Source organism: Astyanax mexicanus, chromosome 15, assembly GCF_023375975.1.
Source record: "Astyanax mexicanus isolate ESR-SI-001 chromosome 15, AstMex3_surface, whole genome shotgun sequence".
In the NCBI taxonomy this organism is placed as follows: Eukaryota; Metazoa; Chordata; class Actinopteri; order Characiformes; family Acestrorhamphidae; genus Astyanax; species Astyanax mexicanus.
In genome coordinates this window covers 18,051,076-18,065,572 of record NC_064422.1, presented here as the reverse complement: position 1 = coordinate 18,065,572, position 14,497 = coordinate 18,051,076, and the positions used below count along the sequence as shown (strand labels likewise).

Here is a 14,497-nt window from a genome sequence, read left to right as displayed (position 1 = left end):
AGGGTGGGGTGGGGTTTATAAGTCAGTCACAGTTTATAAAGTGGGGATTTCATAGCCAATCACTGTTAAAGAGGCGGGGATTTATTAATTATAGTTTAAGAGACAGGAATATTTTTAGTTAATCGAAGTTGGAGACACAGGACTCAAAAATGTGTGACTTTCTTAGTTAATAATTAAAAGTTAATAGTTAATAAGTTAGAAGGTGCTTTTTAAGGAATTCATAGTTTAATAAGTGGAAATATATTAGCCAGTCACAGTGCTGGAGTTGGCACTTCATTAGTTAATCACAGTTTAAGAGGCGGGGCTTTATTAGTTCATTACTGCTTAGGAGGCGGGGCTTTATTAATTCTTCACAGTTTCAGAGGCGGGGCTTAATTAGTTAACCACAGTTTAAGAGATCACACCGGATTAAGGTGTGTACACATTGTTATCCAATCACACAGTGCTGAACACTATTAACCAATCACATAGCAGCGAGGAAGACACGGCTAACCCAATCACAGCAACGGGAGCAGAAGACTCTACTACCAGCGAATCCCAGCGCGCGTGGGCGTGGCCTGTGGGGATGTGGGTGGGAAAAAACAAACAAGGCGCGTGAAGTGTTCACAGCGGCAGCGCGTGAGCCGGGAGAGCGGCGCGCGGACTGTGTGAGGAATAGGAGCTGGGAGAATTCTGGACTGGGGAGACGCTGAGGAGGAACTGGGGGAACTGGGGGAACTGGGAGTTGATACCTTCAGCCGCTTCAGCTTCAGGAGAACCCGGTCAGGAGGAAACACATGGAAATTCGCGCTCAGCCTGCGCGCGTGCCTCGCTTCTGCACCCGCGCACGGTAAGCTGTGGTGATGGTACCGGTTCTGCTGCTGCGCGCGGCGTGTTCGTGGCGTTTTACAGAGAGCAAAGCGTTATACTGACAGAGGGTTTAGCACGTGCGGGGTTTTATACACAGAGAGAGAGAGAAATAGAGAGAGATGGATGGATGAATGGATGAATAACCATTACGAGTATATTGTATAAAATGTTTTATTGTAATGCACCACAAAAAAAAACAGTGTAACAATACATTACCTATATATAGCAATGCTATCCTTTAGTTTACTGCACTTTTTCTAAATTTTATACTGTTTTCTTTCCGGTTTTGGGTTGTGGCTTTTGCCATGTCTGCAGTGCTGCGAATTTAAGTTTAATTCTTCTTTTAAGTGGCTTGGTTATATATTGAAGTAATTTAGACTATGGAGGAACACAAGGAATCATGTAGTAAAACAACAACAAAAAAGTGTTAAACAAACCAAAATACTCTGTGAAGTAATTTTAGGTTAGGCTCTTTTATTAGGCTATTAACTTGTGGTTTCTGAGGTTTCTTAGCTCTGATGAACTTATGCTCTTCCTTTCCTATAGGTGGTCCTGATGAGAGCCAGTTTCATCATAATGTTTTTAATGGTCATTGCGACTGCACTTGAGGATACTTTTAAAGTTCTCGAAATTTTTCAGATCGACTGACCTTCATTTCTTTAAGTATATTTTTTCTTTACTTAGTTAAGAGATTCTTGCCATAATATGGATTTAAACATTAAATAAATAGAGCTATTCACTGTATACCAACTTTACAACTGATGCTCTCAAACACTTGACAAGTTCAGCACAGCTGTTAACTGAAAGCTCACATTCCTGCTGACTCTACGTCAAAACTGACTGAGAAAATCCAGCCAAGATACAGCGTAAAGCTTTTTATTCCCATTTTTTTTAAGAATCTAAAAAATCATATTCTGGTCTCTTTTCAACATCACAATTTTTATACTATTTTATTTGTAAAGGCCTGAAAACACTTTCTGCATGTTCAGAAATTAATAATATTAATTTCACCTGATATTTCTTATATTATCTTTATCCTTAGCTGAGGTAAAGCTTGAGCTGTCCAGCGTGCTGTGGTGAAATATCACAGTAAATCAAATTTACACCCCGAAGAAATACAATTATTATTGTATAAAACAATTATTATTGTATAATTCGCACCCTGACAAAGACCCATAAAGTATTAGTAAGAGGCATCTTCTAATTACTACTACACATTTTATTCAAATGCACCATTTAAGACCTCTCAGTACGTGCTGAACATCAGTAAGCCACTACAATAAAGCCACCACAGTCTACAGTGAAGCAGAATTTTCTGATGAACGGTGGTCAGTACATATTAAAAGCAGCACAAGACTGTAGTTCATACTCAGTATAAGCCAGGTGGTTTTAATGTTATGGCTGATTTGAAGACTACATCAACAGTTAACTGTAGTTAACAAGAAACTCTGGTTCGCCTTTTCATTTCTTTGTGCTTTTGTATGTAACAGACTTTCGCACATAGAGTGTGTGTGCTTGTGTGTGTGTTTGTGTGTGTGTGTGTGTGTGAAAAATTGGCTGGTAAATTTGCTATTGAAACAGTGGAGCTGAGAAGAAGGCAGATGGCGTGAAGATAAAGAAGAAGAGATACGGTATCAACACGGAATAACAGGAAGACACACACACACACACACACACAATTGTTTGCACATGCAGTTGCATTCAACAAGTATAAACTAATCAAACCTAGTTTGAGCTCGTTTGAATATTTATATTTATATGCCATAAGTCATGGGACGTATGTGAAGCATGAATTATTACCTTAGGGTACGACTTTGGGATCTAACACATGTATACATTGTGAGACATTATCTTTTGAGCGAATTTGAAGACTGGCCAGAGTGCTCATGGCAAGGTGATTTGAATTATGGGAGTTGGAGTGGAGTGTGACATTGGATGCAGATGGATGGGACATTCAATATCTTTATATTTTTTTATAATTTTATTTCAAATTTTTCCCATTTTCTCCCCAATTTACACGGACAATTACCCAACCCACTCATTAGGACTCACCCCTATCACTAGTAATGCCCCAACACACCAGGAGGGTGAAGACTAGCACATGCTTCCTCATGTAAAGTCCGCCACCGCTTCTTTTCGAGCTGCTGCTCCCTCTGAGCGCCGGCAGCTTGATGGCAAAGCTGCATGAGCGAGGGTTCGAATCTGCGACCTCCTGCTCATAGTGCCACCACTTAAGACCGAGGATTGAAAGTTAAAGTCAGTCTTTTTTGCAAATAAAGGATGCAATGTCAACAACCAATAAGAGATCTACAGGAAGCTGCAAGGCAAGTACAGGAACGTTTGCGGAACTGGACATGGATGAAACTCTGGCGATGGCTCAGAAGCCACGGTTCTCCTGAAGTGTACAAAAGGAGGAGAAACTGGTGGAGCTATGGAGTGAGCAAGAGTAATAATACTATAAAATAAATAATAAGAATTAATTAAGAGACCACTTAAAATGATAAGATTTTTTTATTTTACCAAATTGAAAACCTCTGGAATATAATCAAGAGGAAGATGGATGATCACAAGCCATCAAACCAAGCTGAACTGCTTGAATTTTTTGCACCAGGAGTGACGGCATAAAGTTATCCAAAAGCAGTGTGTAAGACTGGTGGAGGAGAACATGATGCCAAGATGCATTAAAACTGTGATTGAAAATCAGGGTTATTCCACCAAATATTGATATCTAAACTCTTAACACTTTATAAATATGAAAATTTTCTTTGCATTATTTGAGGTCTGAAAGCTTTGCATTTTTTTGTTATTTCAGCCATTTCTTATTTTCTGCAAATTATTGCTTTAAATGACAATATGTTTGTTTAGAATTTGGGAGAAATGTTTTGTGTATTTTAAAGAATAAAATAACAATGTTCAATAGCTAAATCAATAATATTCTGAATAAATAAATACTCTCAGAAAGAATAAATAGTACGACCCTGCAAGATCCCCAGTCTTTGCAAAATCTTAGTCTGCGTCACACTTTAGTCTATTAAAAGTCTTTTCAGAGTCTTTTTGAAGTCGTCTTGTGTACAGTTAAAGTAGTACAATAGTTAAAAAAGTAATTTGATATGGTTCCATTAGTCTCTGCTCCTCAAAAAAGTAAATACCGCTCAGACCAATGTTTGTAAAATACAAAGGAAAATGATTTATTGTTCTCAGAGTTTTATTCAGGACATTGAAGTTAAGAACTGACTTTGTGTCACAGGAACACAAAGCAGGCTTATTTGTCTAAGACAAAAATGAAAGTGTAGGCTTTATTTGTAGCAGTGTTACAGGTTTACTGAGACAGAGAAAAGCTAAATGACTTATTTAAAAGGGACATATACTTCTTTTTACACAAGTTAGAATAGGTCTATATTCAATACAAACAGATTCATGAAGTTCTTTGTGCAAAATCTCTTCAACATAACTCTAAAGTGATCTCATCTGTTCTTACCAGTTTCAGTTCCTTTCAGAATGAGCCATTTAAGGGCTCTGTCAATTTTATACAAATAAGAGTTTAGTGGTTACGCCATGTTTATGATACTGAGAGTTTAATATACATTAGGGTTAGCTTGTGCTAAACGGTTAAATACAAACAAGCTAGTCAAAGTCTTATCCTACTGTGTACTTCCCAAAGTTCTCAACCAAAATGACAGAAATTCCAGATCTAGTGGGTGTGGTTCTGGTGGGGGTTGATGGCTGAGGGGTGGAGCCAGTGTGGTTCTTTCTATACATGCTTCCTTATTGTGACATCAGAATAAGGCAGCCATCCAAACAGCTCATAGACGAATATGATTCCTGATACCAAACATTTTCAGCAAATTTACAGAAAATGTATGGATTTGTTTGGTATTTTTCTGCGCTTGTAGTGTTCACAGGGGCAGTCGAGATCCAAGTGGAAACAAAAAAACGTGCAAAAAGTGAGGTTTGCATTATATATCCCTTTTTAAAAAATCCTTAATAATGAGTACTTTAGAATTTATGGGATTGACTAATTGATCAATTTTTTTTTTACATTTATTAATGTTAAAAATACATTAAATTAAGTTGTCAAGCCTTATGTTTAATATTTCTGGGGCATTTTTTTAGTTTGCTATGGTTTGCACCAAAATTCTCATTAGTTTCAGCTCTAGCTGGATCTGTGTGAAGGCTCCTGCGCTGGTTTTCGTTTAGTCTCAGTTGATGGTTAATCAGGCTGTGTTTGAGGAGTGGGGGGGGGGGGGTTATTGAATCCTCTGCTGGTTTAAATGCTCTGATTTTCCATTACCCCAGGCGTCCAGTCCGCCACATGATCTTTACAGGCGTAGGTTAATGAAAAGGCGAGAGCTCCAGCGGTCAGTATGATGCATGCTGGAGTCTCGTCAGCTTCTGGACGCACTGGCGGTGGTCTCGGGTCATTAAACTCCCATCGCTGCTACTTCCCGCTCTCGCGTGTCCCAAGAAATATGGCAGAGAGCAGTCCTGCTTCAGTCAATAAGAGTGAAGCCAGTGTTGCTGGGGTCAATAAGATGAAAGAGAACCTGAGGTTCTGAATCTGCAGTGGATAGTACCAATCAAACATTTGGACATACTTTAAATTCAGTTTTCCATTTTTGTCTTTTAAATAGAATTTAGATTCTCTGCTCGAGCCCGGCTCAAGAAAATGGTCTGTGATCTAGGCATCTGTTTTTTTTATGCGATTTCTATTTTATATAAACCTGTGGCATGATAATCTTTTTGCACATCCTTGTGCAAATTCACACTGTTCATATTTTCCATTAAATATCTACAGTTGCAAGACAAAGTATGTGAACTCTTTGTGATTACTTGGATTTCTGCATAAATTGGTCACTAAAAGCGCAGAATGATCAATGAGGTGAGGAAGAATCCTAGATTGTCAGCTGAAGACTTACAGAAATCTTTGCCACATTCTAACGTTTTTGTTGACAAATCTACAATAAGGAAAACATTAAACAAGAATGGAGTTAATGGGAAGATGCCCCAGGGGAAGCCACTGCTGTCCAAAATAAAAACATTGCTGCACGTTTGAAGTTTGCAAAAGAGCATCTAGATGTCCCACAGCATTACTGGCTAAATATACTCTGGACAGATGATGCCAAAATTGAGTTGTTTGGAAGGAACACACAACGCTATATGTGGAGAAAAAAGGCACAGCACACCATCATCAAAACCTCATCCCAACTGTGAAACATGGTGGAGGGTGCATCATGGTTTGGGGCTGCCAAAGGAGGGTCAACCAGTTATTAAATCCAAAGGTTCAATTGCTATTTTTTGTTTTCTTAGGCTATATGCTTAAAATAATAAAAAAAATGTTCAGAAAGTAATGTTTATTCTTAAACTTTGTTAATTATATTAGAGTAGATGAAAGTTATGTTATTGTTGTTTGTCTATTTCAGTTTAATGTTTGTGCAGTGCATAACCGTATTGCTGTTTTCTTTTTGTGTTTTTGGATGTAGGCTCAATATAAAAAAATATGTTGTTTGTTTAGAAAGTATTTTATTTTCTTAAACCACCAAACAATTATCTTAGATTAGAGGAAAGTCATCCCGATATCATTCTTGTAGCCTAAATTACAGATTTTTCTTAAATAACAAGTTGTTTATGCTTCATTAATGTTGCAATGTTAATTAACTTTATTCTGAGCACATTTCGCTTATTTTTACAGCCTGAAAATGTTTTTAAAAAGTCTAATTTAAATGCTGTACTTACTAAAATTGGGCTCGGGCTCGTAATAAAAGTTTATTTGGCGGGTCAGGTCGGGCTCAGGGAGAAAGTGCACACAGGCTTGGGCCGGGTTGGGCTGCATTGTTTGGGCCCGATCTAAACTCTACTTTTAAACTATAAAGAAAACCATATAGAAAATATTTACAAACCAGAATATGTTTTATATTTTAGACTCTTTAAAGTAGCACCTCTTGCTTATATAACAGCTTTGCTCTGTATCTTGGCTGGATTTTCTCAGTCAGTTTTATGAGGTAAAGTCACCTGTAATGATCAGCTTTCAGTTAACAGCTGTGCTGAACTCATCAAGAGTTAATTATTTGAATTTCTTGCCTCTTAATGTGTATTTGAAAAAATCAGTTGTAAAGTTATGAAGAGGTAGAGTTGGTTTAGAGTGAATAACCTTATTTGAATAATGTTCTAATCTATATTATGACAACAAGTACTCAACTCAAGTAAAGAAAAAAATACTGAAACCTTTTAAGAACTTTGATAAAACTGGCACTCATCAGGAAAGGAACCGATCCAGGAATAGAAGAGCAAGAGATCCCTCTGTTGCACATATGTTGCAGACTTATTGATTAGCACCCCGGCTAACGAGCTACATTTAGGGTAGAAAGGAAAGTGTGTAGATTAGATTTCTGGCTGATCTGCTGCTTTAAGATGATCTGTGCTGGGCTGTAGTGTGTACCTTGATGCTAAGATGATGATGATGATGATGATGATTGTGATGAGTGTGTGTGAGGGTCCTGCAGTGTGTAGGTGGTCCGTCCGCTCTGGTAGGGGGTCAGTATGGCTGGTGGCTGTTGTATTCTGGGTCGTTAGCACAGAGGATTCTGTAACGACATTCCAGCTCTCTGCTCCGCCCCCTAATTTGGGATTAAAGTGGTCAGTGGTGTTCCCAGGGGGAGTGATCAAACTGTGTGGGGATGAGGTCTGCTTCCTCACTCGTTCTGTCCGGGTTTTTCTTTCTTCCTCTCGCTTTCCCTCTCTAAAGTTTTATCTTAAGTTGGACCTATAGGCAAGCCATCAACAGTGAACTGTGCTGCATTATTTAGAGCGTGTCAGTGTGTCTTTGCTATCATAATGATGGGAAAAGCATGCAAAAGGCATTGAGTAATCTTCCTAATTATCATGGGTATGTTTCAGGCATAACATGAAATAAACCAGTTTGTCAGTTTGTCACTCGCCTTGGTGTATCCCTCTCTTAACAGCACAGTGTTAAGTGTTTATTGTTAATGTAAAAGTTGGGTTTGTGCACTGCTGCACGTCTTTGTCTGTATAACGAGTAGGCGTGTTGAGCGAGCGCAGGGCACCTGTGTACCTAAGATAAGAATGCATGCCTGACTGTTGACAGTAGGGCTGCAAATAATGATTATTTTGGTAGTCGACTAATCTTACGATTATTTTTTTGATCAGTCAATTCGCCAATGATTATTTCTGCCATCACTAAAAACAACAGAAGCAGCAGAACATGATATTTAAATGACATTTAAATATCGGAATGTTATTTAAACGTGGAAAGTACTGATATTTAATGATTAAATCTGTAATCTATTGAGTTTGGGCACTTTTGGAGACACAGACTGTTGAGTTTTTTGTTTTTTATAATTTTATTTCTAATTTTTCCAATTTTTTCCTTAATTTACACGGCCAATTACCCCACCCAGTCATTAGGACTCCCTCTATCACTAGTAATGCCCCAACACACCAGGAGGGTGAAGACTAGCACATGCTTCCTCTGATACATGTGAAGTCAGCCACCGCTTCTTTTCGAGCTGCTGCTGATGCTGAGCTGTGCTTGGAGGACAATGAGTGGCTCGATTCTGATACATCAGCTCACAGACGCCCTGTGCTAAGGACATGAAGTGGGGAGAGAGCACCATCTACCCACCCGGAGGGAGCAGGGCTTGATGGCAAAGCTGCATGAGCGGGGGTTCGAACCGGCGACCTCCCGATCATAGTAGCAGCGCTTTAGACCGCTGGACCACTCGGCGCCACTATGTGAGGGATCCATTTACCCATCTCCCATTGTGCTTCTGTCCCCAGCACTCTGTGTAATGTGGTACTGTTACAAATTAACGATAATTCGACAATGTAATTTGTAGTCGACAAATTTAAATAGTCGACATTGTCTGTTATATCGACTAATAAATAATAAATAAATAACATCCAGCGCTCATTTTTTTTTATTTTTAGAATTACAGTTTTGTTTACTTAACTTAGCTTTACTTAACCTAGTTAGCTACCCCCCTGTGTATGAAAATAGACCAGAAAATAGATGGGGGGTTCAGGCAGACAATCTAAACTCTAGTATGCAGAACTATATTATTGCAGAATTATCATTCTGCTGCAGGATAAACTGAGAAATCTGATCATTTCGGTGGTTGGTTGGTTGTTGGGGTTTTATTGCCACTCCAGCACAAATGTGGCTATTTGTGGCGATAATTTCGGTAAAAATGAGTGAATCCTGTAGAGTTTATTGAGTTATTGTTGTATGATCTCCTCAGTGAGAATCCCCAACCCATAACCATCAGTGAGCTCCAACTGCTTACCCCTCCTACTGCTCTTTCATTGTGGATGCGCAGAATGTCTTTAATGTCCCATTTTTCAAAGTACAGATTTGGCACGTCACGTGGTTAATATACCGTCACTATTTTACAATACGTCACCATATTTAAATACTGTGGTATACCGAAATACTGTCATACCGCCCAACCCTAGTAGATGTACTTGTACTCGTACTCTGTTGGGAAAATAGTATTGATTAAAGAAGTTGCATTTCTCTCTCTCTCTCTTTCTTTCTCTCTCTATATATGTGTGTGTCTTTCTCTCTGTCTCTCAGCTTGTTGGGTTCACTCTGTTCAGGGTCATTGCAGCTCATTATACCTGTGGTTCAGTTGGTCAGTGTCGGACTGTGATGGAGTTGTTTGGGTTGGTCAGTCAGTCAGTACTGATGCTAAGCTAAGTGCTACAGTGCAGATTACCATCATATATATAAAAACACACACAGAAGTACTGCTGTGTTTGTCTGAGGTATTCCAGAGTGTGTCTGTTTCGGTACTGGATCTGAAACTGGTCATTGTGGTTTTATATGTTCACTTTGTATGTGTGTGTGTGTGTGTGTGTGTGTGTGTGTGTTTGTGTGTATGTGACTCTTCCATCGTGGAAAACATTTGGAAATAACACATTCCTGGTGCTGTGGGAATGATCCAGTTTAACCAGTAGTGTTCTGGTCAGTAAGGTCAGGCTGTGTATCGGAAGGTCCAGTGTCTGTTCACCGTTTTACAGAGAGAAATTGGCAAAAACTGAGAGGCTTTTACAGGATCTTTTCTTAAATGTAATTAAAAGTTGTAAGGTGCTAATTATTCTGGTTATTTTATGATTATTATTATTTAATTCACACCTACATTGTATTACTAGAATTGTAAGTACACCCCTCACATTTCTGCAGATATTTGAATATATATTTTCATGGGAAACACTGACAAAATTTTGACACAATCAAAAGTAGTCTGTGTGCAGCTTATATAACAGCGTAAATCTATTCTTCCCTTAAAATAACTCAATATACAGCCATTAATGTCTAAACCACCCTAAGAGACTACACCCCTAAATGTCCAAATGGAGCACTGCTTGTCATTTTCCCTCCAAAATGTCATGTGACTCGTTAGTGTTACTAGATCTCAGGTGTTCATATGAAACAGGTGTGTTCAGTTTTGTAGTACAGCTCTCATACATGGCAACTCATGGCAAATAACTTTCTTAGGATCTTAAAAGATGAATCGTTGTGCTACATGAAGATGGCCAACACCCTGAAACTGAGCTGCAACACAGTGGCCAAGATCATCCAGCGTTTTAAAAGAGCAGGGTCCACTCAGAACAGGCCTTGCGTTGCTTGTCCAAAAAAGCTCAGTGTCACGTCCAAATGCTCTCTTTGAAAGATAGTCGATGGATTGCTGTCAGCATTTCTGGAGAGATTGAAGAGGTGGGGGGGTGAGCCTGTCAGTACTCAGACCATACGCCGCACACTACATCAAATCGGTCTGCATGGCTGTCACCCCAGAAGGAAGCCTCTTCTGAAGTCTGTATACAAGAAAAGGCCACATACAGTCTTGCACTGGATCATGTAGATTCAGCCTCCTTAACTTGGCAACCTGAGTGAGCTTCGCATCTGGGGAGTCTCAAAGCTACATTACAGTAGTAATATAGTAATAGTAAAGTATTATTACAGTGGTAAGTAATAAATTAGTATGAATAGCATTAATACTGTAGAATAAACAAAAGTAGTACATTTTATTAATAGGGATAAAATAGAAATTAAACATTTGGCTGAATACCAAATACCTAACAGGGTTTGTCCTCCTTATTAACTCATTATAAAGGCTGTCTGGATACTTTTGGCCATCAGAGTTTAGTTGAACATTGTAGTTGAAGGTTGTTTGAATCAGGACTTTACCCTTGCTGGACTGTAAACTCTAGATTGGGGAGGCTGGACGTTCACAGATGCTGCCCGCCAAAAGCCAGCTTCCGGGTCATTGGCTGAACTAATGATGCTGAACCCGAATCAACAGCAGGTTATTGCTCTCTCCACCCTCCATCTCACTGCGGTGCTACTGTATGGTTTGTGTGTGTGTTTGCGTAGTTATGGAATGGAACAGAAAAAGCAATGCTAAAGTGCACTTTATACGTATGTCCTTATATTTGTGGACACCCCTTCTACTAAATACATTATATAAATGCTATAAGTTAAACCTTTGCAAATGTACCGATGTGCAAATACTCTCTAGAGCAGATAAATAAACACAAATCTATTGCCAGGCGTGGACTAGAGGGGTATAAAGCCGCCAGCATTGAGCTTGGTGATTATCTAAACTCCTAGGGCCCCTAACGGCTTTCGCGCTGTTAAAATAGTGTCGGAGTTAAGGAATAAATCCGTACTGATGGGTGTGGTGGTCGGGAAGTAAGGTGTGTTCAGGTAAATTTCTGGCGTATTGCTATTTTGGCAGTGAAAAACACAGGTGTGCCACTGACTGAAATTAACCTAGACAACAGTCAATAGTCAGAGTCCATTCCTATAGGTGTGCTATGCTCGTGTACTCTTATGCCAAGAGTATATTGGACTTTAGCCTGTGTTTACCGTGTTAAAACAAGCTACGTGGAACAAACCTCTAGCTAATATCCAAATATCCCCCTGTCTTACTGTAACACTCAGGGTTCCTTGGTGTAGCGCTGTCGGTTAGCGGCTAATGCTAATGCTTTAGCCTTAGTGCTGGAGAGACTCGTGAATCTAAGCTTACAGTTAATAAACAAAAGCACCCTTTACTCACCCGAATAAACAGTTTCCAGGAGAAAAAATCTGTGTAGATTAACATCCAGCACTCATGTAACTTTAAAAGAAAAGATTTGCATAGTTAGCTACCTCCTCACCATCCTCCAGCGATGAGACCTGCTGAATTAGAAGGGAAACATGTCGACACCCCTGTTCCTTACTAGTGTACAATAATGCACCTTATAACCCAGCGCACGTATAACAATAAAATATTTTTAAATGTATTTGCTTTTTTTCCCCTTTTGACTTTTTCCTTTTTAATCTTAAAATTTTACTTGAGGATTTTTTTTTTGTTGTTGCAAAAAACGCCCTATGGACGATTAGGAGTAAACACGAGGTAACCGCAAGGCCTCCATCCACATGGTTGGGTACGTGCTTGTAAATGTGGGCACGTGTTGAAAGCTGTGCCCCTCAGTCCAGCAGAGTTTTGCACCAATATTTCCAGTTACAGCTGAATTCACGTCTTTAATCCCCCCAAAAAACGCTCTGATTTACCTTTTAAAAGGCCATTTAAATGCCTGATTAAAGGGCTAATTATTGTTGTTTTGCTGTTTTCTTCTGGTTTTTAGTGTTTGGGGCTGACTCAGCTCTTGATTGGTCCGGACGTGAGACAGCCCGCGGGTGGGGTGAGACTCATGATGTCATAGGCCCCGCATTGTTTAATATCACAATATATATAGTTGGAAAAAGATCATTTGCAATGTAAATTTTTTCCAATCTCATGCAGCCCTACTGTATAGAAGAAAAAGATGCATCAAGATGCATTAATAATCCTATTATAATGATTATTATCGCAGACCTCTTAATTGTAATCGAAATGTAAGGTGCCTAGAGGTTCCCTAATCATTACCACTCGCTCACTGCACTGTCCACTGTGGGTGCTAATGTCTTATATAAGGTATCATGTCTTATATGAGGTATCAGACCTCACTCCAACTCCCATTATTTACATAAATACATTTGTTGTATCAGTAGCTGCTTATTGAATAGGAGGTTTGGATATTTCTATCTGGATCTCTGGATTTCAGAGTTCCGCTTAGTCCAAGGCTATGATAAATCTTTGGAACTGAACTGGATTAACTGTGATATTGATTTGTGCTCTCGTCTGCCTGGTTCTCCTCTCCTCTTCTTGCTGATTAAACTCCTGCTGAACTGGGTTCCGGAGCTGCGGCTGAGGCGCTGTGTTTGAGAAAGGTCAGAGGTCAGACCGTCAGATAGGCCAAACATTTCAGAGGCGGGTGTCAGACCGTCAGAGCGCCTGCGCATCACACTGCTGCTGTCTTCACCGACTGCTTTATCTCCCGTTCCTGCAAATATCAAAAGAACAAACTCACACACACACACACACACTGAGGAAGCTTTGTGAAGGAATCCAGTGCTCTGCTCTTCGCTCGGTGCGAGAGTGTGTGAATGAATCACTTCTTATGAATATTTGAGTGGAACTGGTTCACAATTCTAACTAAAGATTGTTGTTGTATCTGTGTGAATAGGGGTGGGCGATATGGCCCTTAAATAATATTACGATATTTCAGGGTATTTTTTCGATAACGATATTCTTGGCAATATGACAAAATGTTTTTTTTTTTCAAGAAAACACTGCTGCAAAAATATAAACGAAAAGAAATTTAAGTTTTATTCATTTTTTAGTTAAATATAATGTAATATAATTACAGTATCATACAGGACAAAAAAAAACAAAAATGCTTGTTGCAAGAAATGTGTAAACTGTAACTTACCAAGACCCTGATTTTATATAAAATAAAAAATACAACAAAAATCTACCACAAAACCAAAGTGTAGCATATTTCGTGCATGCATATATCAAATCAAATCAAATCAAATCAAATTTATTTGTATAGCGCTTTTTACAACAGGTGTTGGCACAAAGCAGCTTTACAGAAACATGATTACAGGACAAAGAATCAGGCAAAACATTAAACATAGAATATACATAATACAGAACCCCCAGTGAGCGCGGAGGCAAGGAAAAACTCCCTCAGAGCTGCAGGAGGAGGAAGAAACCTTGGGAGGACCAAGACTCACATTAAAGGGGGGACCATCCTACCACTGGTCAAACGGCTTTTAAATTAAAATTTAAAAAGTCTTTTATACATCCATATAGGTTTTATGTACTCAGGAGTGTAATAGCGCCACTAATGGCTTGGATGTAATCTGTAGTGGAGAGTGAGATGGATGATGAGCAGCTGATCTGTGGTGGTGGTGGAGAAGAGCTGACTTCAGAAACTTCCATCAGTCTGGCTGGACAGGAGACGCGAGAGCCTGAGGGTCCAACATCGGTATCGGGTCAGACAGGTGGGCAGTCAGTAACTCGGAGGAAAGCAGAGAGATGGAATTAGTTTTTACTGGATTTATGCAAAACTGAGAATATTAAAACATTATCAGAGTGTGGCAAATGACTCCGGCAGAACTGAATAAAACAGCCTAACTAAAGGCAGAGAGCCAGAAGGTAACATAGACATGGAGTATATAAACATATAAACTACAAACAAACATAGAAAAGTAAGTACAGTAAACATTCTTGTCACGATATCACGATATGTGATACACATT

The 14,497-nt window shown here is 39.2% G+C and overlaps 1 protein-coding gene across 2 annotated transcripts in view; it reads left to right on the top strand.

Annotated features, from left to right (window-relative positions):
• The first annotated feature begins 608 nt into the window (after positions 1–608).
• Positions 609–14,497, top strand: part of LOC111191342 (carbohydrate sulfotransferase 15) — an 81,161-nt gene continuing 67,272 nt past the window's right edge. For both annotated transcript variants that reach the window (XM_049464826.1, XM_049464827.1), the window contains exon 1: positions 609–829. The gene's annotated coding sequence lies outside the window, so the exon portion shown is untranslated. The remainder of the gene's footprint in view (positions 830–14,497) is intronic.